The following is a 26,653-nucleotide window of genomic DNA, read 5'->3' as shown; positions in this document are numbered from 1 at the left end:
GCACAGAGGGGGCCATGGGACTATAATGAAATGTCCTTCCTCTGCCAGATGTTGATGAGCTTGAAGTCTGAGTTATTAGTGTTCAAAAACAGGACACCCAATCTGCATAGGACATTGTGGAAGGAAAGTGGTGCTCCTCGGCCCCGGGACATCCCTCTAACACAGTATCTTAACCCCAGGGACTGGCAGGAGTAGGCAAAATCAGCTGTGGGATTCCACAGTACCTGCCTTCCTCATGTAGGATTGTGCCCTGCTCAAAGGATCAACGTGGCCTATTCGTGGTACCTTCATCGCAGGCCAAAATTTGCATGCTCTCTGAGCAACCAGTCATACAAATTTCAGAAAATGATGGGGAACCCCTCAGAGACCATTCTAATGCTGCCAAACCAAAGTCTTTGTGATGCATCACATCATCTCTTCAAATCTGGAAACCCACTGAGATTGGGGAGGGGGTCGGTCACCCTAGCAACCTCCTCAGCGAACAACTCCAAGCTTCTTTTCGCAGTTTTGTTGGGATGATTTTATAACTCTGCAAAACAGACCAGCCCGAAGATAATTGACAGATGTCACCCATAATGATGAGTTCATTCTGAGTCATTCACAGACCCAACATTCTTTGGAGTCTTTCTACAAGGCTCAGCTCATTGTGAAGCAGAAGGGAGACAATATTGTAGACATGAGACACAGCTTGAATTCAATGGCTTCATTCATTGAATTGCCATGTGTTCGCATAAGTGATTTCATCTGTTTGTCTAGGGTACTGCAACAGAAAGATAACCTGCACTCATATTGTCGAAACTGCCAACTACAAGTCAAATAAGAACTGAAATAGAGATGAACAGGTTACATGGGACAACACTATGGATTATGACCCCCAAAACAGAAATTGTATGGTTAGTGATTGGGTTTGTTGTTTTTTTTTTTTTTTTTATGAGCTCATGCTCCGTGTCACTCTATTCTGTTGCTATCAGTTCTATGTATGTTTCCATGGGGAAGAACTTAACTGGGTTAAAAGAACCCAGTACCATTTGGTCTCTAATCTATCAGGAAACTGGTACCCTGTGATTATCTGTGTTATTAAAATTTTTTGTCCAGAATCAGAAGTTATCAGAGATTAAGAGGCTGCTACCAGGACATCTGCTCATTAATTGCTTTTCCAAAACAATTCAAGTCATGAATACAACTGGAGTCGAGCAGGCTGACTGAAAATGGGAGGTTTGGTTGCCATAATTAGGGAGAGTAGCAGCCTACTTGGGCACCATGGGTTAGAGTCATTCTCAGGATTCAGCTTCAGTAGCCCCCTAAATTCACTTCCTTATTCTTTTCACCATTAGGAAGTAGTAGCCAACTACTTTCACAGCTACATTCTAAATCCACATAGTGAAGTCCAAAAGAACATGAGATGACCTCCCGAAAAATGATTGCTGCAGTTGTGGTCTACACCCAATCCCCAAAGCCTTAAACTTATTTGGTCTACTCCCCTTCCCCATTCAGAAAAAAATCATTTAGCACTACCTAGAAATTTTCCTTTTTTTGGTTAATATTTTGTTGTTGTTGTTGTTGTTGTTATTTTTGTTTGGGGGTCACACCAGACAATATTCAGGTCTTATTTCTCACTGAGCTCAGGGGTCATTCATGGCAGTGCTCAGAGACCATGTGAGACCAGCCGTGTGCAAGGCATGTGCTCTGAATACTGGACTATCTCTTTGGCCCCATCTACCTTTAAGTGAACAAATAGAAAGTAACTCCACAATTGCATCCAATCTTCACATACACACACACACACTCACACACACACACACACACACACACATACATACACACACCCTTCTAGCTCCAGAGCACATCCCTTTCCCAGAAATATCTACTGCTTTGGGAAAGACTGCCCTATCTCATGTCCCCGTCAGGCCTACCTCACTACAGAGGGTGCTCATTCCTCCTTCTATGCTCACCTGTCCCCAAAACTCGGGTCAGTTATGAGGCTAAAGTGCTGGACCAGACTGGGTATCCAGAGCTACACTTCCCCTCCTCATCAGGCCTGAATGCCGAGTCTGAGGGTTGACAGTCTCCAGAACAATTTACTCCATCCCTATGACCTGACAAATGAGGAAACTGCGGCCCAGAGTCATTGGAAACAGAAAGATCCCAGCTTGGATCGCACCACCATGCAAAAGGACTCTAAGTCTATACTCAAAACTCAGAGATAAGAAGGAGGAGAAGGATGAGATGGAGGAAAAAGAGAAAGAAGAGGAAGAGGAGGAGGGGGAGGATGAGAGAAGAAGGAGGAGGAGGAATAGGAGGAGAAGAAAGAAGAACAAGAAGAAAAAGAAGAGGAGAAGAAGGAAGAAAAGAATAAAAGAAGAGGAGGAGGAGGAGAAGAAGAAGAAAGAAGAACAAGACGAAGAAGGAAGAAGAAGAAGAAGAAGAAGAAGAAGAAGAAGAAGAAGAAGAAGAAGAAGAAGAAGAAGAAGAAGAAGAAGAAGAAGAAGAAGAGGGCCGGGCGGTGGCGCTGGAGGTAAGGTGCCTGCCTTGCCTGCGCTAGCCTAGGACGGACCGCAGTTCGATCCCCCGGCGTCCCATATGGTCCCCCAAGAAGCCAGGAGCAACTTCTGAGCGCATAGCCAGGAGTAACCCCTGAGCGTCACCGGGTGTGGCCCAAAAACCAAAAAAAAGAAGAAGAAGAAGAAGAAGAAGAAGAAGAAGAAGAAGAAGAAGAAGAAGAAGAAGAAGAAGAAGAAGAAGAAGAAGAAGAAGAAGAAGAAGAAATCTCCCCACTGGGTAGGGTGTTTGCCTTGCATACAGCCGCCCTGGGTTCAATTCTAGACATCCTATATGGGGCCCCAAGCCTGGCCAGGAGTAATTAATTTCTAAGCACAGAACCAGGAGCAACCCCTGAAAGGTGTGACCCAAACCTCTCCCAAACAATTCAATAAAAAAATCATCTATATATCAGTATTGGGTTCAGAATAAGGCTCAAGGGGGCAGAGCATATGTTACAAGGTTGAGTTCCTAAATATTATCCTAGCACCAAATGACCCTAGAACCATTGCTAGGTGGCCATAATGGTCCCAACATCACTGAGCCTGAGTAGCACCACAGAAATAGACCCATGCATTGATGTGTCAGACCAGCACTGCCAGAATAAGTATCCCTAGGAGTGGTCCCTGAGCTAATGAGCACTATTTAGAGTCAGGACTCTGCTCCTAGCCTCTGTCAATATTCACAATTGGAAAATTGTGAACCAATAAAATGGAAATGTTCCTAGGTTTTTAGGAGACTAATGCCAATAGTAGAGAAAGCTATTACTTTAAAAGAACATTTCAGGCCAATGTCCAGGATGAACATTGATGTCAAGATTCTCAACAAAATTTTAGGGAGCCAAATTCAATAACATAGCAAAAGGATCATACTCCATGATTCATTGGAATCATACCAGGAATGCTGGAAATCATTCAATGCAATACTTCAAATCAGCCAAAGGGAAGATAAAAAATCAGTGAAAGATAAAAATTTCAGGTGATGAAATCAATTGATTCAGAGAAAGCATTTGACAAGATTCAGTATTCGCTCGTGATTTTTTAAAAAATAATCAACAAAATAGGGATAGAGAATAGGTGCTAATAGCCATTTACAACAGACCCACAGTCAATATCATTCATACTCAGGAATGAAAAACTGAAATTCTTCCCCCTGAGGTCAGGTACAAGACAATTATTCTGCTCTTCACAATATGTTTGGAAACACTGCCACAGCAATCAGCTAAGTAAAAGAAATCAAAAGCATCCAAATTGGAAATGAGTTAAACTATCACTGTATACAGGTAACATCACAATATACATAAAACTCCTAAAAATACAGAAAACCCTGAAAACTCCTTGAAAGCCTCTTACAAACAATAAACCAACACAGAAAAATAGTAGGCTACAAACATTCAAAAATCTATTTTCAGCAGCCAGAATCTGGACACAATCCAGATGCCCAACAACAGATGAATGCCTAAAGAAGCTGTAGTACATCTACACAATGAAATACTAAGCAGCCATCAGAAGAAATGAGGTTGTGAAATTTCCCTATACATGTATGGACATGGAAACTATTATGCTGACTGAAATAAATCAGTGGGAGAGATATAGACACAGAATAATCTCACTTATCTGTGGTATTTAAGAAAAATACAAGACATGATGTGGCCAGAGTGATAGCACAGCAGTAGGGCATTTACCTTGCACTCGACCAATCCAGGATAGACCTATTTTAATCCCTGCATCCCATATAGTCCTCCTAGCCAGGAGCGATTTCTGAGCACATAGCCAAGAGTGACTCCAGACCGTCATCAGGTGTAGTCCAAAAAGAAAAAAAAGAAAAAGAAAAATACAAGACATTATTGTAATAATACCCAGAGACAATAGAGTGATGGCTGGAAGAACCGGCCCATGATATGAAATTCTATCACAAAGAGTGATGAGTTCAGTTGGAGAAATGACTATCACATCAATGGCAGTGAGTAAGAGAAACAGAATGCCTTTGGAACTGGAGAGTTAGCACAGTGGTAGGGCATTTGCCTTGCATGCAGCAGATTCAGGACAGATGGTGGTTCGAATCCTAGCATCTCATATGGTCCCCTGTGCCAGGAGCAATTTCTAAGTGCAGAGCCAGGAGTCACTCCTGAGCACTGCCAGGTGTGACCCCCCCCCAAATAAAAAGATTTTTAGAAACAGTATAATTATTCGAGGACAGTTTAGCAGCTTGAAACAATATTTAGCTTTATTTTTGAGGGATGCTCCAAAGAGTGCAAAGAGGAGGGTTCAGGGGGATCTCCCATAGATAGTCTTAGCTAGCTAGCTAGAAATTCAATGTGAGGTCCAAGGATTGCAAAGCTGCATGGGCCCTACAGTGCGAGGACCTCCAGGGCCTAACAGCAGTCAACAACCCTTTTTTTCAACTGAGCCAAATCTCGCCAAAACCACGATTGAAATTTATTTTGAGAGCCACACAGGGCGCTCACTGACAGAGGCTAGGAGCAGAGTCCTGACTCCTGGAGCAGCCGCCCAGCACACAGAAGAGCCAAATGAAAAGTGAAAAGAGCCACATGTGGCTCGCGAGCCACAGGTTGCCGACCACTGGCCTAACATGTCCTTCTCTGGCCAGGCTTAGGGGCTTCCAAGCTACACCCAAGGGTGCTCAGGAGGAAACATAAGCTGGGAACTGACCACTTCCAGCATGTACCTTTCATGTGCTCTAACACCTTACTATCTCCTCAACCCCTTCAGTCCAGTTCTTAAATGTTTTTCTCTTAAACTGATCCTGTGGATGCAAAATTATATGCACATGGGTTTTCACTGAAACATTACTTATAGTTACTTACATTACTTCCTTCCAAATTACTGACAAAAGCATTATAGGATCTACAAAATAATGATATAGTCATAAAAAAGTCATGATTAAAAAAATAAAATTCTCCTTTATGCCAAAATCAAGAGACATCAACAGTATTTTCATGCCATCTCTAAATAAGTTTTCTCTTTCCTCTAATAAAACTTATCATTGCTCTCTCATTTGGGGGTTGGGAATCACACCCGGCAGCGCTCAGGGGTTACTCCTGGCTCTACACTCAGAAATCGCTCCTGGCAGGCTCAAAGGTGCAGGGATTTGAACCACTGTCCTTCAGCATGCAAAGCAAATGCCCTACTTTTATGCTATCTCTACGGTCCCTCTCATTATTATTATTTTTAATTGCCTGAATCTTGATTAATAGAGCCTAGACTTGGGGCCGGTGAGGTGGCGCTAGAGGTAAGGTGTCTGCCTTGCAAATGCTAGCCAAGGAAGGACCACGGTTCGATCCCCCGGCGTCCCATATGGTCCCCCCAAGCCAGGGGCAATTTCTGAGCACTTAGCCAGGAGTAACCCCTGAGCATCAAACGGGTATGGCCTGAGAAACCAAAAAGAAAAAAATAGAGCCTAGACTTGCACCTAACAGTCTTTAAAAGGGAAAAATGAAAGGCCTGAAAATCTCCCAAGATAGTTTCAATTTGGGTATTGGGAAATAATCACCTCTCCCCATGCAAATGGTATATTATGATTTTATGGACTGAATTGCCTTGTTCTTATTCAGGTCTAAACCAGACTGAGAGCTGAGGTTCTGTGACTTCATTCTTTCTAGAAAAAGAGAAAATCAAGTTAATGGTAATTCACTCATTCAACAAATATGTACCACAGACCTACCAGATTGCAAGCACTGACTGACTCTGTAGCTGTGATCCTTGTCCAGCCCCTGCCCACTGGAAGCCGATGGACTAACAGGCAAGATATTACTAAATAGAAAGCTACAAGCCAAATGATAAGTGCAATAGGGAAAAACAGATATTACAAGAGCATAGAGTTGGGCTTTCCGACCTAAGTGGGGATAAGAAAACCGCTTGGAAAAGAAACATGTGAACAAGGTCTGGAAGGAAAGGGGCTCATGCAAAGAATACATAGCATGGGCCGGAGAGATAGCATGGAGGTAGGGCATTTGCCTTGAATGCAGAAGGACAGTGGTTTGAATCCCAGCATCCCATGTAGTCCCCCGAGTCTGCCAGGAGTGATTTCTGAGCGTAGAGCCAGGAGGAACCCCTGAGCACTGCCGGGTGTGACCCAAAAGCCGAAAAAAATAAAAAAGAATACATGGCATAATGGAGGCCACACATTAGTATTAATTAGGCCAGAATTAGTATTAATATTAAAAACATTTTTAGTATGAACAGCATTAGTATTTTTCTTAAATCCCACAGATGAGTGAGACTATTCTGTGTCTATCGCTCTTCCTCTGAATTATTTCACTCAACATGATACTTTCCATGTCCATCTATGTATAAAAATATTTCATGAATAAAATAAAAGATATCACTTTAATAATATCTAGAGAAAATAAAGGACTGGACAAATGAGGGCTGGAAGGACCAACCCATTCTATGAACCTTACCACTAAAATTGGTGGGTGCAATTAGAGAAATAACTACACCAATAACTATCTTGACAATGTAGTGAGTGAGAAAAGTAGAATGCCTGTCTCGAATACAGGCAGGGGTTTGGGGAGAGAGATGGGGGAAATTGGTGGTGAGAAGGTTGCACTGGTGAAAGGGGTTGTTCTTTTATTATAACTGAAGCCCAACTAAAAACATGTTTGTAATCATGGGGATTAAATAAAGATATTTGAAAAATAATAGAAATAAAAGCATTAGTATGTTTCTGGAAGGAGGGATTTGTTTTTAAAAATTAATAGAAAAAATTTATAGAGCAGGGGCCTGAGAGGTGGCACTAGATGTAAGATGTGTGCCTTGCAAGCACTAGCCTAGGATGGACCGTTTCGATCCCCCCCCTGCGTCCCATATGGTGCCCCCCCCCCGAGCGCATATCCAGGAATAACCCCTGTAACCTCTGAGCATCAACGGGTGTGGCCCCCAAAAAAACTTAATAGAGGAGGGCAGGAGCAATAGCGCAATGGTTGGGCATTTGCCTTGTAAGCAACTGACCCAGAACTGACATAGGTTCCAACTCTGGCGTCCCACATGGTCCCCCAAGCCAGGAGCGATTTCTGAGCACATAGCCAGGAGTAACCTTTGAGGGTCACAGGGTGTGGCTCAAAAACAAAATAAAATCAATAGAGTGATAGTACAGTAAGGTGGGGTGTTTGCCTTGCATGCAGCCAACCTGGGTTTGATCTCCAGAATTCCATATTGTCTCCTGAAAACCACCAGGAATAATTCCTGAGTGCAGAACCAGAATAGACCCCTGAGCATAACTGGATGTGGCCCCAGAACAAGAACAAATGAAATTGACAGAGCAAACTCTATGTCAGGCTAAAATACAGGTTGAATCTGTGTAGATGTCAAATTCTAATTCCCACTAAGTAATGGACAGTCTGTTATGATTTGAAGCTATGAAGTTAGAGGAGGAGTCCAGGTCTATTCCAAGAGAAAAGAGAGAGCAGAGAACCCTATTCATGAAAGAACATGAGTCCACCAAGGAGGGTCTATTGAGGTGCTGACTGGCCCACCCGTATCTTCCAGTGTGAAGAGCAAGAACTTATAGGAGCCAAAGTCGCACTGCTGCAGGAGGAACTGGTGGACCTAAGGAGGAAGGTAACTCCTGCTCCAGCATGGCAGGAGGTGGGAGGGACCATCGAGGGGCTGGAAGGACATGCCTGGGGCCCAGAGCAAGAGAGAACTTAGGGAGTTTTATCAGGAAACGGAGAGTGGGGATGCCAGGGTCTCGAGGACATGAAGGCCTGGAGGTAATGGTCAAGGAAGAGCAGCAGGAGAGACACTGGGTGGTCTCAGCCATGCGCTAACATGCACTTCACCACGCAGTTCACACAGCAGCACTGAGACTCAGGACCCTTAAGCCAGGGTGGAGGCTCCTAGGGGTGGGGGGATAATGGATGGAGCTAGTGGCCTTGAGACAGAGCACAGCCCAATGTCTTAAGTCCTGAGAGGAATTTCATCAGGACTTGCACAGGGAGCTAATGGATTGTCCCATGTCCTATCTGCCTTGAACTTGTGAGTGGCCTTGCGTGTCCAAACTCAGGATCATGCTATCACTGCTGCCAAGCCTCACTTCCAGCATTCTGCCCACAGATGAAAGAGTAGGACCACCAGGCGCTGACCCTGCGCCAGGAGCAGTTAAAATCCCTCCACCACCTGCAGCTGTGTGTGGACCAGTTCCAAGAGCACCTGGCCGGCTCTTGGGAGCTGACCACCCAAAATGAGGAACTGAAGCAGCAGTGCTGCGTCAGAAGCAACATCTAGAAGAATTACAACACCAGAAGGAAAAGGTCCAAGCGAAGATCTGTCACCTGAAAGAGCAGCTCACGAGACCCAAGTGAGAGGCCGGCCTGGGCGGTGGGGCAGGAAGGCCTGGAGCTGGCTTCCCCCCTGGAGCCCTCCTGACCTTCTTCCCTCCCCTTCAGAGTCTCTTAAAAACCACAGAGGAGCTGAAGCAGGAGCTGCAAGCCAAGCTCAGGGCCATTGAGAGTGAGTGGCAGGCTCCCAGGGAGGGAGGAGCCGAGGCCGCACAGGGGGGCCCATTCTGCTAGGGCTCCTTGGTTTTCTGACACCCTGGGGCTCCTCCGCAGGCAATGAGGTGGAAAAAACAGATGAGCAGTGGGCCAAGGTGCTGGAGCTCATGCAGGACGAAGAGGAGGCCATGGTGAAGACCAGTGGCGCAGAGGCCAAGGTCAGCTTGACAGCCCCACTCTCTTTCAGGGTCAAACTAACTCTGGATTTCCCTCCCTCCATTTCCTCTCAACAGCCACTTCCTCTGGCACACAGGGGCCACCTCTCCTCCTCCGCTCAACATCCATGGACTTTGGTGGATGCCTGGGAGGGACTGTCCTTCCTCAGGGCACTCCTCCACAAATTCCATTCTGCCTCTGTCCCCACCCAGGTGGAACTCGAAGAATGAGTCTAGGTTGACCTGAATGCTCCTCCGAAAGAACCTCATGGAGGTGTTGTGAGATGCTGAACTGGGTTGAGTACCTGCTAATCTCCGACATCCTCGCTTTAGACCGGGAATCTGACACCCAGAAGGACATGGTGGAAAGCCACCCGGCTCCGCAAGAACACACACGCCAGGGTTGGGGGTCTTTTTTGGCTAAGCTACCATTTTTCAATGGGTCCAAAGGCAACGAAGCAAGGAATATCTGCCACCTGTAATCACGACCCTCTCCCTCGCACCATCCATCCTCTTTCCCCTATTTCCCTTTCTTGTTTTGCTTCCTTTCCTGCCCTCATCTGTTATATTCTCTATTCATTCTATATTAACCCCAGTTAATAAATTGAAGTTGATGTTACTTTGAGAACCTTTGAATCTTACCGGATGGTCTAGCTTATCGAGCTCCATTGCTTTCTTTTGTTATGCTGCAGGACTGCGGGCACCTGATGCTGTGTTTTGTTCCACATAGCTTCATTACTCTACTCTCAGTTTTTATGGACTTGGAATAGCGAATAATCAAACATGCCCAACAGTACCAACATGTAAAAAGAAAACCCTCTGTGAAAAATAAACACATCAAAGCCGTCATGTCAACCTACAGCGTCAAAGAATGAAGCACCTGAGCTTTAGACAAGTAGAAAGTTCTGGATATTTTAGGGGTGCTTATAAATGATAGTTATTATTGTTGGGAAGAATGGTTTATACAATTTGGTATTTTAGGATTCGTACAGATAGACTTGTGCTAGGAAAATAGCTAAAAAAAAAAAATGGAAGCCATACTTTCTATTTGGGCCCCTAAGTGAATCTCTTATGTTCAGTTGCTATCCATGTACTGTCTCACTTTTTTTGTTTGTTTGTTTTTGGGCCACACCCGGCGGTGCTCAGGGGTTACTCCTGGCTGTCTGCTCAGAAATAGCTCCTGGCAGGCACGGGGGGGGGGGGGGGGGGGGCATATGGGACACAGGGATTCGAACCAACCACCTTTGGTCCTGATCGACTGCTTGCAAGGCAAACACTGCTGTGCTAACTCTCCGGGCCCAGCCATGCACTGTCTTTAGAGGCCCCAGAAGTAGGGTTTGTTTCACAACTGGTATTTATAGTTCAGAATTATTTTTCGACTTTAAAAAGTTTTTAAAAAGAATATCTTTATTGAAACATCATGTTTGCAAACATGTTTGTAGTTGGGTTTCAGTCATAAAAAGGACACCCCCCCTTTCACCACTGAAACATTCCACCACCGGTGCCCCTCCTCTCCCCCCTCCCCGACTCAGAATATTTTTAAATGGCATTAATGGGGGGAGCACAGGGGTTATGGCACTCGTTTTGCACATCTATATATCCTGTTCAGTCCCACCCAAATCTCATTCTCCCCTGAACACTCCCAGGAGTATTCCCCAGTGTGGTGTTGCGAGGAGCTCCCATCTCCCATCTACACGGCCCAATTAAAATTAAAATATTGAAATAGAGATTTTACCTAACAAGATAAATGAATGGTCGCTAAATGAAAAATAAATGCTTATAACTATATTCAACAGTGGGGTACAAGAAATTGATGAACTAAATTACTTAAAAGAACACTAGTAAAGAAGAGAATGTGGAGGTCCTGACATTTTCATATGATGTAGAAACAAACTTGACAGTATGTAAAGTTGTTAAGTATAAATGTATAGTATCAGCTGCCCAGAAGCTCAACTCCTAGGCCTGTATCCAAGAGAATGGAACACATATATCCACAGGCTGCCATTCAGATATTCAGAGCTTTGCTCCTAACAGACAAGAACCAAGTGTCTACTTACTGGTGAAGGAGAACTAAACTGTTGCTCGACCCTAGGACAGTTTAAGAGAATCTGCTAAGACACGTCACAAACTTGGACTAACCCAAGCAAAATTGCAAGAAACCAAAAATAATCTGTATAGTGTCTGCTAGCATCTCTCTGAGAAGTCCATGAAAACACATGCTAGACACAAAGAATTGTTGGGTGCATATCATTGAGGAAGAATGAGTATGTGATTGATTAAAATTGGCACGAAGGGTCTTTTTAGGAGGACTGAAATGTGGTATTATTGAATTGTGTGGATATGCACATATTTCCTCAAGTTACCAAAGTTGGTTCATTATATACTCAAATGGGTGACATTATATAGCAACTATGCCTTAATACAACTATTTGAAATGCCTGTATGCATCGCAGTCAAATATCATATTTCATTTTTGTGATAGTGTTTGATGGGGTATTCCACAACCATGGAAGAAGAACTTTATGACTCGTCTGTCTCCCGTCACCATTTTTCATTCATTCCACTATTGGGCCACAACGTGTAGAGCTCATAAATACTCAGAGAAGAGCCCAGAGGACTACCTCAGGTGGCACTGATTAAATCTGTGTTACATTTGTGCAATACAAACATAGCCATATTTGTTTGAAACCATCATCATCTGCACTGAGATGAGAGGGACAGATATTTTCTTCTTTTTATATTGTTACACTTTTGGTTTGTATCACAATATTAACAAATGTAATATCTATCATACATGCATTAATAACAATATCCTTGCAATAGCAATAAAAGCTTGCTATGCAATTTATAAATAAGTATAAAACTACAAGAGATGGAAGAACTCAAGGGCAAGTGAGTCCATCATGTCTCTGGGACAGGAGATGAAAGAAGTGGTGGCTTGTCTTAAAAAAGCAGTTACCACCTAAAATATCTGGCAGTGCATTTTTTTTGAACCCAGGTAAGCCAATTTCACAGGTAGAGATTCCCCAGGAGACTCAATAGAATGAGCATCAGAGGGCCAAATGCTAGAAGCAGATGGGACAACTCCTCTGTAAATATATAAAATGGCCCCAACCTCTTGCTATGATGGACATTCATCATAACCACTGTGCTAGCTCTCAGCTCTGATTTTCTCTGTTTTATTTGTTTATTTGGGGCCACCATCGACCTTGCTTTTGGACTTGCTTCTGGCTGTGCTCAGGAATCACTCTGGAAGTGTTTGGAGAATCCCAGGTGGTACCAGGCATTGAACCCAGGGATCAGCCACATGGCAAGGCAATTAACATGCTGTGGTAACTTTCTGAAGCTTTATGTTTTAAAAGAAAACACTTACAATTGGTTTATCATCCTTCACCCCGTCAGGAACACATGTGCACCCACTCATTTCTTTTTCCTTGCTTCATGTGTCATATAGAGAATATACTAAGTCCTCAAGCAGGGGATTAAATACAAAACTATCCCATTTAAACATATAAAGTATATATTTTTAGAGCCAAAGAGAGTGGTATTTAAAAAGGAAACCCAAAATCATCAGTAATGTTTCTCCCCATGAAAACAAAAGTTCATTTTCAGGAGCTCTCATTTCCCAAAGGTTGAGAAGGTCTTCCAGAGGGTAGTAGGGATGCTTCTTGTGTCTTGAGAGGATGCACAGGCCCCAATAGGGACTGAGAAGTACGCAGAATCCCCGCCCCCCCTTTCTTGCAGACAAAGTCATCATCAGTCCATCCTCTCTTTCTCTGTTAACAGGACCTATATGTTGTTTAGAAGAGTGTCACATGTAGATCATCATTTCTTCCCCACATGAAGGACTGATCCAATGTATGTTCTCTCTCAGGTTGCAATGACGAGTCTAAAGATGAGCACTGAATCCAATGTGGTTCAGTGAAACTCAATCCCAGGATTTCTACGAAATCATTGGAAACTGTGGTGGGAGTGCCATCTGGGAATTTCTGGGGTGGCCTCGATCTAGAGAGCCTCACTCAGAAAGAGACCAGCTCAACCCAACACACTGTTGAACACCAACCTGGTCCCGATGGGATTCTCTCAGTTTCTAGAGTCCAAACACACTCAATCTATCTCTACATATCTTCTTTCTATTTATCTATCATCTATCTATCTAATCTATCTATCTATCATCTATCTATCCATCCACTCACCCACCCATTCACCCACCTACCCTCCCACCTAACTACCTACATATCAATCTCTTTCTCTCATAGGTATAGTAGGGTTTCAGCTATACCTATAGTAGGCTAGCTCATCAGGGTATAGTAAGCTAGCTACCAATAGATTTATGTACATACAAACACCCATCTCTAGTGAAGAAAATGCACATTAAACAGATAGCACAATTTCTGACATTTCTAAAACTTTTATTAGCTTTTGAGATCACTCTTTTCATCAGAACTAGGAAGAACCATTTTTCTTTGTTTTGGAGCCGCATGCTGCTGTGATCAGGGGCTACTCCTGGTTCTGAACTCAGGAATCACTCCTGGAGAGCTCAGAGGACTATATGGGCTGCCAAGTATTAAATCTAGGTCAGCCGCATGGAAAACAAGAGCCATATCCACTGCGCTATCGCTCCTTGGACATTTTAAAAATTATCAATATTTTATATTTTATTTTTATTTATTTCATATATTTTATATTGATATAAATACTTTATATTAGTATATAAAAATTTAAAAAACAATGTTAATAAGTGAGAGTAGAATGCTGTCTTGAATACAGGTAGGGGGTGGGGAGGAGAAAGATGGGGACACAAAGGTTGCACTGGCGAATGGGGTGTTCTTTTTATAACTAAGACCCAGCTACAAACATGTTTGTAATCATGGTGTTTAAATATTATTAAAAAAATTTTGCGCTGGGGCCGGAGACATAGCATGGAGGTAGAGCATTTGCCTTGCATGCAGAAGGATGGTGCTTTGAAACCTGGCATCCCAGATAGCCTCCCAAGCCTGCAGGACTGATTTCTTCTTCTTCTTCTTCTTCTTCTTCTTCTTCTTCTTCTTCTTCTTCTTCTTCTTCTTCTTCTTCTTCTTCTTCTTCTTCTTCTTTTTTTATGGTTTTGAGGTCACAGCCGGCAGCACTCAGGGGTTACTCCTGGCTCTATGCTCAGAAATTGCTCCTGGCAGGCTCGGGGGACCATATGGGATACCCGGGCTTTGAGCCACCGTCCTTCTGCGTCTAAGGCAAACACCTTCCTGCTGTGCTATGTCTCCGGCCCCCAGGAGTGAGTTCTGAGTGTAGAGCCAGGAGTAACTCCTGAGCGCTCCTGGTGTGACCTCAAAACAAAAACAAAAACAAAAACATTTTGCACTGAGGGGCCAGAGTGGTGGTACAGCGGTAAGGCATTTGCCTTGCACATGCTGGCCTATGATGGACCCGGGTTTGATCCCCAAGTATCCCATATGGTCCCCCAAGCCAGGAGCGATTTCTGAGCACATAGCTAGGAATAACCAACATCTTAGTGTCAATGAGTGTGACCCAATAACCAAAACAAAACAAAACCATATTTTGCACTGAAAGCAATTAAAAATATATCATATAAATATTATAACTATAGGTGTGATTATACAGATATATATAAATAAAATATATCATAAAGTTGTTCGTGATTAAGATCCCATCATAAAATGTACAACACCAGTGCACATTTCCTGCCACCGATGCCCCCACTCCTTCTCACTCTTTCTCCTGCTCTTCCTCTGCCCTCCCCTGCCTGCTTCTGTGGCGGGCCTTTTTTTTCCCTCTCTTTACTTCTCTCTCTCTTTCTCTCTCTCTCTCTCTCTCTCTCTCTCTCTGTCTGTCTCACACACACACACACACACACACACACACACATTTTCCTTTAAGACAGTGTGGTTTCCTTGGCCAACTTTTTATGACTTGTATATTTGTGGGTTGAGGTGTTTTTCTTTTTACCAACCAGGCTTAATCAGGCTGATCAGAATAAAGCACGCTGTTCCAAAAGAAAAAAGAAAAAGAAAAAGAAAGGGTGAGGGCAGAGATGGTACAATATCTTGTTTCTCCTCCAACCTTGCTCCAAAAACTTCACAGTCCTCTAAGAATCTGTAAAATTGTAAAGGAACCATAGAGTCCAGGAGACGTTTCAGTAGCTAAAGGTGCCTGCCTTACAAGCCCGAGGCCCTGAGTCCAAACCCAATACTGCCCACATTCACTTAGCATTGACTCTGCAGCTCTGCTCTCAGGGGCCTGTGGCACCACAATGGAGTATGTGGTTTCTGGAACACTACAATTCAGGGTGTCCAGGCGCTACAAATAAAGGACAATCCCCCTTGCTGAGCTGTGCACAAGTACCACAACCAAAACAGTGCGCCCCGTGATGAGCACTGCAGAAAATATAAATGACAACCAAACATGTGGGAGGAGCAACAAAGGGAAGGAAAATAAATTCAAATATTAAAAGAAAGGTTTGAGCAGGGTTTGGATGGCACCCTATGAGGCTGATGTACATGGCTTACTCATGGCTCTTCACGCAAGAACTTCTCCAAGCAATGCCCAAGAACTTATGGCTGCTGGGCTCGGCTGGGAAGCCCTGGTTGTCTTCATGGAATGCAAACGCCCTACCCGTCAGACGATCACTCTGGCCCCTAAAACTCACGATTGCTTTGTCACCACACAATTTTCACTACTCTTGGAACTCCTCAGGCAGACCATGCCTTTCTTGGCTTCTCACACAGCAGTGCTCAAACGCCTTCCTTTTTTCCTTCCTCCCTTCCTTCTGTCTCTCCCTCCATTTTCCCCTTCTTCATTTCCTCCTTCCTCCCAGTGCCCTTACAGACCTTCTTCCTTCCTCCCTCCCTCTCTCCATCCATCCTTTCCTGACTTCCTATTTCCTTCCTGTCTTCCTTTCTCCCTCCCTATTTTTCTTTTTCCTCCTTCACTTTTTTCCTTTTATATATATATATATATATATATATATATATATATATATATATGTATCTATAAAATTTAAACCCCTTGATTACATACATGATTGTGTTTGGGTTTCAGTCATGTAAAGAACACCACCATCACTAGTGCAACGTTCCCATCACCAATGTCCCAAATCTCCCTCCTCCCCACCCAACCCCAGCCTGTACTCTAGGCAGGATTTCTATTTCCCTCATACATTCTCATTATTAGGACAGTTCAAAATGTAGTTATTTCTCTAACTAAACTCATGCCTTCATGAGATGAGCTGTAACTTCCAGCCCTTAAAAATATGGAACGCTTCATGAATTTGCGTGCCATCCTTGCGCAGGGGCCAAGCTAAACTTCTCTGTATCGTTCCAATTCCACCTTTTTTTTTTTTTTTTTTTTTTTTGGATTTTAGGACATGTTTTCACTTGTATTTAATATCTTCCTTACTTTTCCTTCCTTTCTCTTTTCCCTGAAAGAGAAGAACGACAAGTCCCCAAGATCTGTCTTCAGAGTCACCAGGGATCCTGTCTGTGCCTAGTACCCGTAGTTGGGGGCTGGCTTTGAGGATGAGAATGTGGAAGAGGAGCTGGTGACGGAGATAGAACTGCCAGATTGGGGGGGCACAATGGGCAGGATGTGGGGTGAGCCGCCATCTCTGCCTTTACTCATGTGTCACCCAATCACAATTGTGCTTTGCCCCTTGGTCTTCAGACAGACCTCGGTTTGTAGGGACTTTTCCATCATTTTGGGTGGGCCCTGCCTTAGAGACTTGCTGTACCTGGAACATCCCCTGGGATGATTCCTTGCAGACAGAATGAGAGGGTCACAGTGGCCTGAGGTCAGCTTGGGGGGGGGGCTGCAGATCAGTCATAGTTTCTCAGCTTGAGCCCCTTCTGGGAAAACCATCCTTTGGCAGGGAGCCGAGCCAGCAAGATGCCTTAAATAGGTGCCATGATCCAGGCGTGAGGGCACACGCTGAGCGCCCATCCCGGGTTAGATTCCTGTAATCACATGGTGCCCAGGGCTTTGCTGGGAACAGCCCTGAAGATCCCCAAGCACTGAGATACTCTCAGCACTGAGCTCTGAGCAGCATTGAGCCCCCGGGCCCTGGCTCTGAACTGCCGGGCCAGTGCCCGGGGAATTGCTGATGAGGCTCTGGGCTTCCTGAGCTCTGCTGAGGAACAGTTGCCCTAAGAGATGCTTGAATATGGCCCGGCACAGTCTTGAATGATTCGTGGAAATGTTTCTCTGGTTTGTTTTGGTTTGGCTTGGGGGCCACCTCCACCTCTGCCCAGGGCTTGCTCCTGCTCTGATTTCAGGGGTCACATGGAGTAAGGGGAATCAAATTCCTCTTGGTTGCTTGCAAGGTAGGTACCTTACCCACTATACTAGTTGTCCAAACAGAAATGGCCATTTTATTTATTTATTTATTTATTTATTTATTTATTTTTATAATATCTTTATTTAAGCACCATGATTACAAACGTGTTTGTAGTTGAGTTTCAGTTATAAAAAGAACACCCCCCTTCATCAGTGCAATATTCCCACCATCAATGCCCCCCAACTCCCTCCTCCCCCACCCACTACCCGTATTTCCACACAGGCATTCTACTTCTCTCACTCATTACTACTGTCATGATAGTTGTCAGTGTAGTTATTTCTCTTCCTGCACTCATCACTCTTGGTTTTAAGCTTCAGATAATGGCCGGTCCTTCCAACCCTCATCTCTATTGTCTCTGAGTATTATTAGAATAATGTCTTTTACTTTTCTTAAATCCCAGAGATGAGTGAGACTATTCTGTGTCTATCTCTCTCCCTCTGACTTATTTCACTCAACGTAATAATTTCCATGTCCATCCATGTCTAGCAAAATTTCATAACTTCATTCTTCCTGATGGCTGCATAGTATTCCATTGTATAAATGTACCACAGTTTCATTAGCCACTCATCTGTTGTCGGGCATTTGGGTTACTTCCAGATTCTGGCTATTGTAAATAGCACTGCAATGAATATAGGTGTGCATTTTTGTATTGAGTTTTTGTGTTCCTAGAGTATATTCCTAGAAGTGGTATAGCTGGGTCTTTTTAAATTTCATAGAGCAAGGGCTAGACTAAGAGTACAGTAGGGTGGGTGTTTGCCTTGTATGCAATCAATCTGGGTTTGATCTCTAGAATCCAAGATGGTCCCCTGAGCACCACCAGGAATAAATTCTGAGAGCAGAACCAGGACTAACCCCTGAGCAGCACTGGAAGTAGCCGCCAAACAAAAACAAACAAAATTGACAGCAGATAAAACTCTGTGTCAGGCAAAAACGAAGGTTGAGTCTGCTTAGTTGTCAAAGTCTGGTTCCCACATAGGTACTTTGGAATGGTTTGAAGCTAAGATGTTAGAGGAGGGGTCCAGGTCTCTATCTTTGATTTGAATTCCAATATGGAATCCACCAAAGCATGGAAGAAAGCTCAAAGGGTGGGCACATATGCATGAGACCCCAAGTTCAGTCCCTGTCCCCAATATAGGTGGGGTTGTCTTGGTGGGCTTCAGTGGGGTCTTAAACTATCTGGTCTGGCTGACTGAATATATCCAAAAATGCTGAGTATATCCCTTGGGACTCTATGAAAAAAAAAAAGGACCACCATGCTTTAGTTTTACATATTACATTTTCAAGTTTACTTTATTTTGGGGGGGGGGTTGGGCCACACCCTGTGACACTCAGGGGTTACTCCTGGCTATGCGCTCAGAAGTTGCTCCTGGCTTCTTGGGGGACCATATGGGACGCCGGGGGATCGAACCGCGGTCCGTCCTAGGCTAGCGCAAGCAAGGCAGGCACCTTACCTCCAGCGCCATCGCCCGGCCCCTCAATTTTACTTTTTAAGTGAATAATTTGATTAAGTACCTTATGAGGGGACTTCTTTCCTAAACAGGGCAGATTTTGTAAAATAATAATTTCAAGCAATTTGTGCTTCAAAAATGATTTTTAAAAAAGCCCTGATTTTTCTCTATCTTAACCACTAAGAGCTTAAAATTAAACAAGACAGGAATCTTAAGGTCAAGAGAAGAAATCAGATTAAATCAGCAGCTTGAGCCTTAAGGAATCATTGAGCCAGGCACCTTTCTGTCACATACATAGATCCAAAATCAGTATTTTCTTTTTGTTTGGTTTGGTTTTGCTTTAGTTTGGGGGCTACGCCCTGTGATGTTCAGGGTTTACTTCTGGCTCTGGATTCAGCAATCACTCCTAAAGGGCCTAGAAACCATATGGGATGCAGGAGATTCAACTCAGATGGGTCTTGTGTAAGGCAAATGCCCTACCTACTATGCTATTACTTCTGCCTCAATTCCTTCCTCCTCCCTCCCTCCCTTTTTTCCTCCCTCCCTCCCTCCATCCCTTCCTTTCTTCCTGCCTGCCTTCCTTCCTTCCTTCCTTCCTGCCTTCCTGCCTGCCTTCCTTCCTTCCTTCCTCCCTCCCGCCCTCCCTTCCTCCCTTCTTTCCTTTCTTCATTCCTTCTTTCCCTCTTTTCCTCCTTCCCCCTTTCCTTTCCTTCCTCCCTCCTAACAGTAAATATTCGTTATAATGATTTATTGAATGTTCATAAAAAATGATAAACGTCTGTAGGGAAAAGACCTACAGGGAAGGAATCAAGGATGAATATCCCTGGACTTGATTCCTGGCAAGGAGACAGTCCTGGGCAGAGCTAGGGAGGGGCTGGACTGTACTGTCCAGAGAAGGACATGCTTTCCCTGGGGGGACCCTCCTCTCCTCCTCTCTGGGCATTGACGTTCCAAACCCCCATGCTGGGAAGAGAGAGCATGGTGGCTGGAGAGCATCTCGTGCCTGTCCAGGCCGGTGACACAGGCGCGGGTCACCCCCATTGTGTGTCATCATCAGGCTCGCGGGATTCTGGATTTCTCCCTGGCCAATGAGGGTCCAGACCCTGAGCCCCGCCCACGAGCTAGTGCATCTTTCGGTCTCTGTGGAGACGTCGTTCGTGGCGGAGTATAGTAGTGGCGACCCCACTGATCGGAAGAGATGGACCCCCAAATCCCCTCCCAAACCCCATATCTGGATCAGCTACTCGAAGAGAAGCGACAGATGCAGTTGGCTAGAGCCAGAATAATAGTAAGAAAGCAAGTGTGGGCGGGATGGATGGACAGCCTAAGGCTCTGTCATGGCCCCATGATGTCAATGTGTGTGGCAAGCACCCCAAGACTGAGCCCCCTGGCAAACTAGCTTGGTGACTCCAAGGATGCCCTCTGCGGGACCCACAACCTCCTCCTTCATCTAACCCAGACCTCTTGGGCTCCAAAACCCTGGGTCATGTTCATAAGGTTCCCTAAGTGAACTCAGAGAGGGAGGAATCAGGACTGTCCCCGCTAGACGAGAGCCTGGCCTTGGACCATTTTCCCATGTCCATGGGCCCTACCTAGAGTTTCATCTTTTTTTTTTCTCTCATGTGTTACTATGTCCAGTGCGATGCTAGGGCAGTTGGCTACCTTACATGTTACTATGGCCCATCTTTGGACTTCATTGTGCCCAAAGCGCTACCACTTCACCTGACAGTTATTTTGTCTGGTGCCCACACTGAGTTGTGCTCAGAGATCTCACTAAGTGAGACTTTGGCACAGTCTACTGTGCACAACAGGATTTGAGGCAGGTCTCTGCAACCTCCCTAAAACTCTTAACACTCCATCCACTACATAAAAATTTGGCTGAGTGGATTTCTGTCTTTTTGACTCTTGTGGAATTTGGGCATTTTCTCCACAATTGCTTGCCCTCCCATTCTCATTGCATACTATCAGGTAGGTTCTCTAGAGTGAATTTAGGACTGATCCCCTGAAGTGAACTTCAAGTAGGTTCTGTCCCCTAAACATGACCCTCACAGGTATTGGAGTGCCACAGACTTTGTCGGGCTCTTGCTATGTCCAGATTTTCTGGCTTCTCCTGAGAGAAAACATTTGAACCAACAAAACTTGGGGAGGTGAGGTTTAGTGGCCTGACTTCCCCAGGTCTGACTTGCTTAGCTCAGGTTCCAGAGGTAAGATTAAGGCCAGCTGTGACAATGGCTCTAACCAAGATCTAAGCAAGATGGGACCCACCACCACTACCCCCATCCAAAGACTGATACGCTCATGAATCTACGAAATATACCATGGGTTTGCCCCCGAGTTTTGGAGTTAGAAAAAGCAAGTTAAATTACATAAATTATGCCTCCCTCCTCCCCATCCAAGTTTGAGCCCAATTTAGTTGAATTTACTTGGGGATTCTACATCCTGTCATATCACTGTCCTTTTCTAGGGACAATTAGTAAAGAATTTTGTCAATGGGCTGTAATAAAGAGATGAGAATCAGTATACTGTCTTGCTTTTCTGCAGCTGAGAAAGTATGAAAATGAAAATAAATGCGTCCCTGGCAAGAGGCATACTAAGAACAACATCAGAGGCAGTGGCCAGGAGTGCCAGAAGCCCAAGGGAGTAAGTTCTTTCCTGTGTAGTTTTGCAGGAAGGGGGAGGACGTTGCACCCAGAGCAATTACTGGTCCCCACATGCCCAGGCTATGCTCAGTCTGACATGGGGGGAAACTGCCTCAGTGTGTTTCCTGTTTCTCAGATGACTTTGACCTTTGGCCTTGAGTTAGGACCAGATGGGCAGGAGTGGACCTTGACCACCTTCTTGGTGGGCAACCTAAAGACACCAGGGTCTTGTATCTCTACTCATCTGTCCTATGTCATGTTGGATTATACTGTGTCCTGTCAGATGGACCGTTCAGCACTGGCATCTCTGTTGAAGCAACCCCCCTCCAGTGCAATGCTGGTACTGGTTCCTAAAATGGACAAGTTTGGGGAGGATGGATGGAGCCCTTCTGGATTCCTTTCATCCTCCTGGGCCTGATGAGGGGGACTCAATGCACACTGAATAGGCAGCAACATGGTGAGAGGACTCCAGGGGAAAGGACGCACATGTTGCTGCTGCTGGGTCTCTTCAGGATGTACTCCTTGTTTCCTTCTTGCTCTCTGATGGAATGAAGAGGTCTGCCCTTTGTCATTCCTCCAAGCATGATGCTCCTCTCCCTTTTCCAAGAGGAAAGGGAGAGCAGAGAGCCCTAGTGGCATGAAAGAACACGAGTCCACCAAGGAGGGTCTATTGAGGTGCTGACAGGCCCACCCGTGTCTTCCAGTGTGTAGAGCAAGAACTGCTAGGAGCCAAGGTCGCACTGCTGCAGGAGGAGCTGGTGGACCTAAGGAGGAAGGTAACTCCGGCTCCAGCATGGCAGGAGGTGGGAGGGACCATCGAGGGGCTGGAAGGACATGCTCCTGGGCCCAGAGCAAGAGAAGAACTTAGGGAGTTTTATCAGGAAACGGAGAGCGGGGATGCCAGGGTCTCGAGGACATGAAGGCCTGGAGGGGATGGTCAAGGAACAGCAGCAGGAGACACACTGGGTGGTCTCAGCCATGCGCTAACTGCACTTCACCACGCAGTCCACACAGCAGCACTGAGACTCAGGACCCTTAAGCCGGGGTGGAGGCTCCTAGGGGTGGGGGTGATGGATGGAGCCAGTGGCCTGAGAGAGTTTAGCCCAATGTCGTAGGTCCCGAGAGGAATTTCATCAGGACTTGCGCAGGGAACTGACAGAATAACGGATTGTCCCATGATCTGTCAGCTTTGACTTGAGAGTGGCCTTGCGTGTCCCAACTCCGGACCGTGCTATCACTGCTGCCCAGCCTCACTTCCAGCATTCTGCCCGCAGATGAGAGAGCAGGACCAGCAGGCGCTGACCCTGCGCCAGGAGCAGTTAAAATCTCTCCACCAGCTGCAGCGGTGTATGGACCAGTTCCAAGAGTACCTGGCCAGCTCTAGGGAGCTGACCATCCAAAATGAGGAACTGAAGCAGCAAGTGCTGCTTCAGAAGCAACAGAGAGAAAAAGTACAGAACCAGAAGGAAAAGGCCCAAGCGAAGATCTGTCACCTGAAAGAGCAGCTCAGCGAGACCCAAGTGAGAGGCCGGCCTCCTGGGCGGTGGGGCAGGAAGGCCTGGAGCTGGCGTCCCCCTGCAGCCCTCCTGACCTCCTTCCCTCCCCTCCAGGGTCTCCTGGAAACCACAGAGGAGCTGAAGCAGGAGCTGCAAGCCAAGCTCAGTGTCACCGAGAGTGAGTGGCAGCTGCAGGGAGTGTGAGGCCCCCTTTGGGAGGGAGGAGCCGAGGCCGCTCAGAGGGGCCCCTTCTGCTCTGGCTCTGGTTTTCTGACACCCTGGGGCTCCTCCGCAGGCCATGAGGTGGAAAAAACAGATGAGCAGTGGGCCAAGGTGCTGCAGCTCATGCGGGACGAAGAGGAGGCCGTGGTGAAGACCAGTGGCGCAGAGGCCAAGGTCAGCTTGACAGCCCCACTCTGTTTCAGGGTCAAACACTCTAAGTCTGGATTTCCCTCCCTCCATTTCCTCTCAACCGCCACTTCCGCGGCACACAGGGGCCACCTCACCTCCACGGACATTGTGGGACGCCTGGGAGGGACTGTCCTTCCTCAGGTCAGTTCTCCACAAATTCCATTCTGCCTCTTTCCCCACCCAGGTGGAACTCGAAGAATGGGTCGAGATTGACCTGAATGCTCCTCAGGAAGACCCTCGTGGCAGGTGTCAGGAGCTGAACTGGGCCGAGTACCTGCTCCTCGCAGATATCCTGGCTTTACACCAGGACGCTGACACCCAGGAGGACATGGTGGAAAGCCACCCGGCTCCACAAGAACACACAAGCCAGGGTTGGGGGTCATTTTTGGCTAAGTTACCATTTTTCAATGGATCCAAAAGCAACCAAGCAAGGAATATCTGCCACCTATAATCACGACCCTCTCCCTCGCACCGTCCATCCTCTTTCCCCCATTTCCCCGTTCTGGTTTTGCTTCCTTTCCTTTCCTGCCCTCATCTGTTCATTCTATATTATCCCCAGTTAATAAATTGAAGTTGATGTTACTTTGAGAACCTTTGAATCTTACCGGATGGTCTAGCTTATCGAGCTCCATTGCTTTCTTTTGTTATGCTGCAGGACTGCGGGCACCTGATGCTGTGTTTTGTTCCACATAGCTTCATTACTCTACTCTCAGTTTTTATGGACTTGGAACAGCGAATAATCAAACATGCCCCACAGTACCAACATGTAAAAAGAAAACCCTCTGTGAAAAATAAACACATCAAAGCCGTCATGTCAACCTACAGTGTCAAAGAATGAAGCACCTGAGCTGTAGACAAGTAGAAACTTCTGGATATTTTAGGGGTGCTTATAAATGATAGTTATTATTGTTGGGGAAGAATGGTTTATACAATTTGGTATTTTAGGATTCGTACAGATAGACTTGTGCTAGGAAAATAGCTAAAAAAAAAAAAAAAAATGGAAGCCATACTTTGTATTTGGGCCCCTAAGTGAATCTCTTATGTTCAGTTGCTATCCATGTACTGTCTCTCTTTTTTTTTTGTTTGTTTTTGGGCCACACCCGGCGGTGCTCAGGGGTTACTCCTGGCTGTCTGCTCAGAAATAGCTCCTGGCAGGCACGGGGGGCCATATGGGACACAGGGATTCGCACCAACCACCCTTGGTCCTGATCGACTGCTTGCAAGGCAAACACTGCTGTGCTAACTCTCCGGGCCCAGCCATGCACTGTCTTTAGAGGCCCCAGAAGTAGGGTTTGTTTCACAACTGGTATTTATAGTTCAGAATTATTTTTCAACTTTAAAAAGTTTTTAAAAAGAATATCTTTATTGAAACATCATGTTTGCAAACATGTTTGTAGTTGGGTTTCAGTCATAAAAAGGACACCCCCCCTTTCACCACTGAAACATTCCACCACCGGTGCCCCTCCTCTCCCCCCTCCCCGACTCAGAATATTTTTAAATGGCATTAATGGGGGGAGCACAGGGGTTATGGCACTCGTTTTGCACATCTATATATCCTGTTCAGTCCCACCCAAATCTCATTCTCCCCTGAACACTCCCAGGAGTATTCCCCAGTGTGGTGTTGCGAGGAGCTCCCATCTCCCATCTACACGGCCCAATTAAAATTAAAATATTGAAATAGAGATTTTACCTAACAAGATAAATGAATGGTCGCTAAATGAAAAATAAATGCTTATAACTATATTCAACAGTGGGGTACAAGAAATTGATGAACTAAATTACTTAAAAGAACACTAGTAAAGAAGAGAATGTGGAGGTCCTGACATTTTCATATGATGTAGAAACAAACTTGACAGTATGTAAAGTTGTTAAGTATAAATGTATAGTATCAGCTGCCCAGAAGCTCAACTCCTAGGCCTGTATCCAAGAGAATGGAACACATATATCCACAGGCTGCCATTCAGATATTCAGAGCTTTGCTCCTAACAGACAAGAACCAAGTGTCTACTTACTGGTGAAGGAGAACTAAACTGTTGCTCGACCCTAGGACAGTTTAAGAGAATCTGCTAAGACACGTCACAAACTTGGACTAACCCAAGCAAAATTGCAAGAAACCAAAAATAATCTGTATAGTGTCTGCTAGCATCTCTCTGAGAAGTCCATGAAAACACATGCTAGACACAAAGAATTGTTGGGTGCATATCATTGAGGAAGAATGAGTATGTGATTGATTAAAATTGGCACGAAGGGTCTTTTTAGGAGGACTGAAATGTGGTATTATTGAATTGTGTGGATATGCACATATTTCCTCAAGTTACCAAAGTTGGTTCATTATATACTCAAATGGGTGACATTATATAGCAACTATGCCTTAATACAACTATTTGAAATGCCTGTATGCATCGCAGTCAAATATCATATTTCATTTTTGTGATAGTGTTTGATGGGGTATTCCACAACCATGGAAGAAGAACTTTATGACTCGTCTGTCTCCCGTCACCATTTTTCATTCATTCCACTATTGGGCCACAACTTGTAGAGCTCATAAATACTCAGAGAAGAGCCCAGAGGACTACTTCAGGTGGCACTGATTAAATCTGTGTTACATTTGTGCAATACAAACATAGCCATATTTGTTTGAAACCATCATCATCTGCACTGAGATGAGAGGGACAGATATTTTCTTCTTTTTATATTGTTACACTTTTGGTTTGTATCACAATATTAACAAATGTAATATCTATCATACATGCATTAATAACAATATCCTTGCAATAGCAATAAAAGGTTGCTATGCAATTTATAAATAAGTATAAAACTACAAGAGATGAAAGAACTCAAGGGCAAATGAGTCCATCATGTGTCTGGGACAGGAGATGAAAGAAGTGGTGGCTTGTCTTAAAAAAGCAGTTACCAGCATCTCTGTCTGGTTTAGGTATCAAGGTAATGTTGGCTTCATAAAAGCTATTTGGAAGTTTTCCTGTTTTTTCAATATCATGAAAGAGTCTTGCCAGGATTGGTAGTAGTTCCTCTTGAAAGGTTTGAAAGAATTCATTAGTAAATCCATCTGGTCCTGGGCTTTTGTTTTTGGGCAGACATTTG

The 26,653-nt window shown here is 45.0% G+C and overlaps 1 protein-coding gene and 1 pseudogene across 9 annotated transcripts in view; both read right to left on the bottom strand.

Annotated features, from left to right (window-relative positions):
* The window catches only part of UBA3 (ubiquitin like modifier activating enzyme 3), a 109,649-nt gene that overhangs the window by 28,527 nt on the left and 54,469 nt on the right, over window positions 1–26,653 (bottom strand). The gene's annotated exons all lie outside the window — the stretch shown is intronic.
* On the bottom strand, window positions 16,472–16,559 carry LOC126015346 (uncharacterized; annotated as a pseudogene).

Source organism: Suncus etruscus, chromosome 7 (genome assembly GCF_024139225.1).
Source record: "Suncus etruscus isolate mSunEtr1 chromosome 7, mSunEtr1.pri.cur, whole genome shotgun sequence".
NCBI lineage: Eukaryota > Metazoa > Chordata > Mammalia > Eulipotyphla > Soricidae > Suncus > Suncus etruscus.
This window is presented reverse-complemented; position numbering and strand designations above follow the sequence as displayed.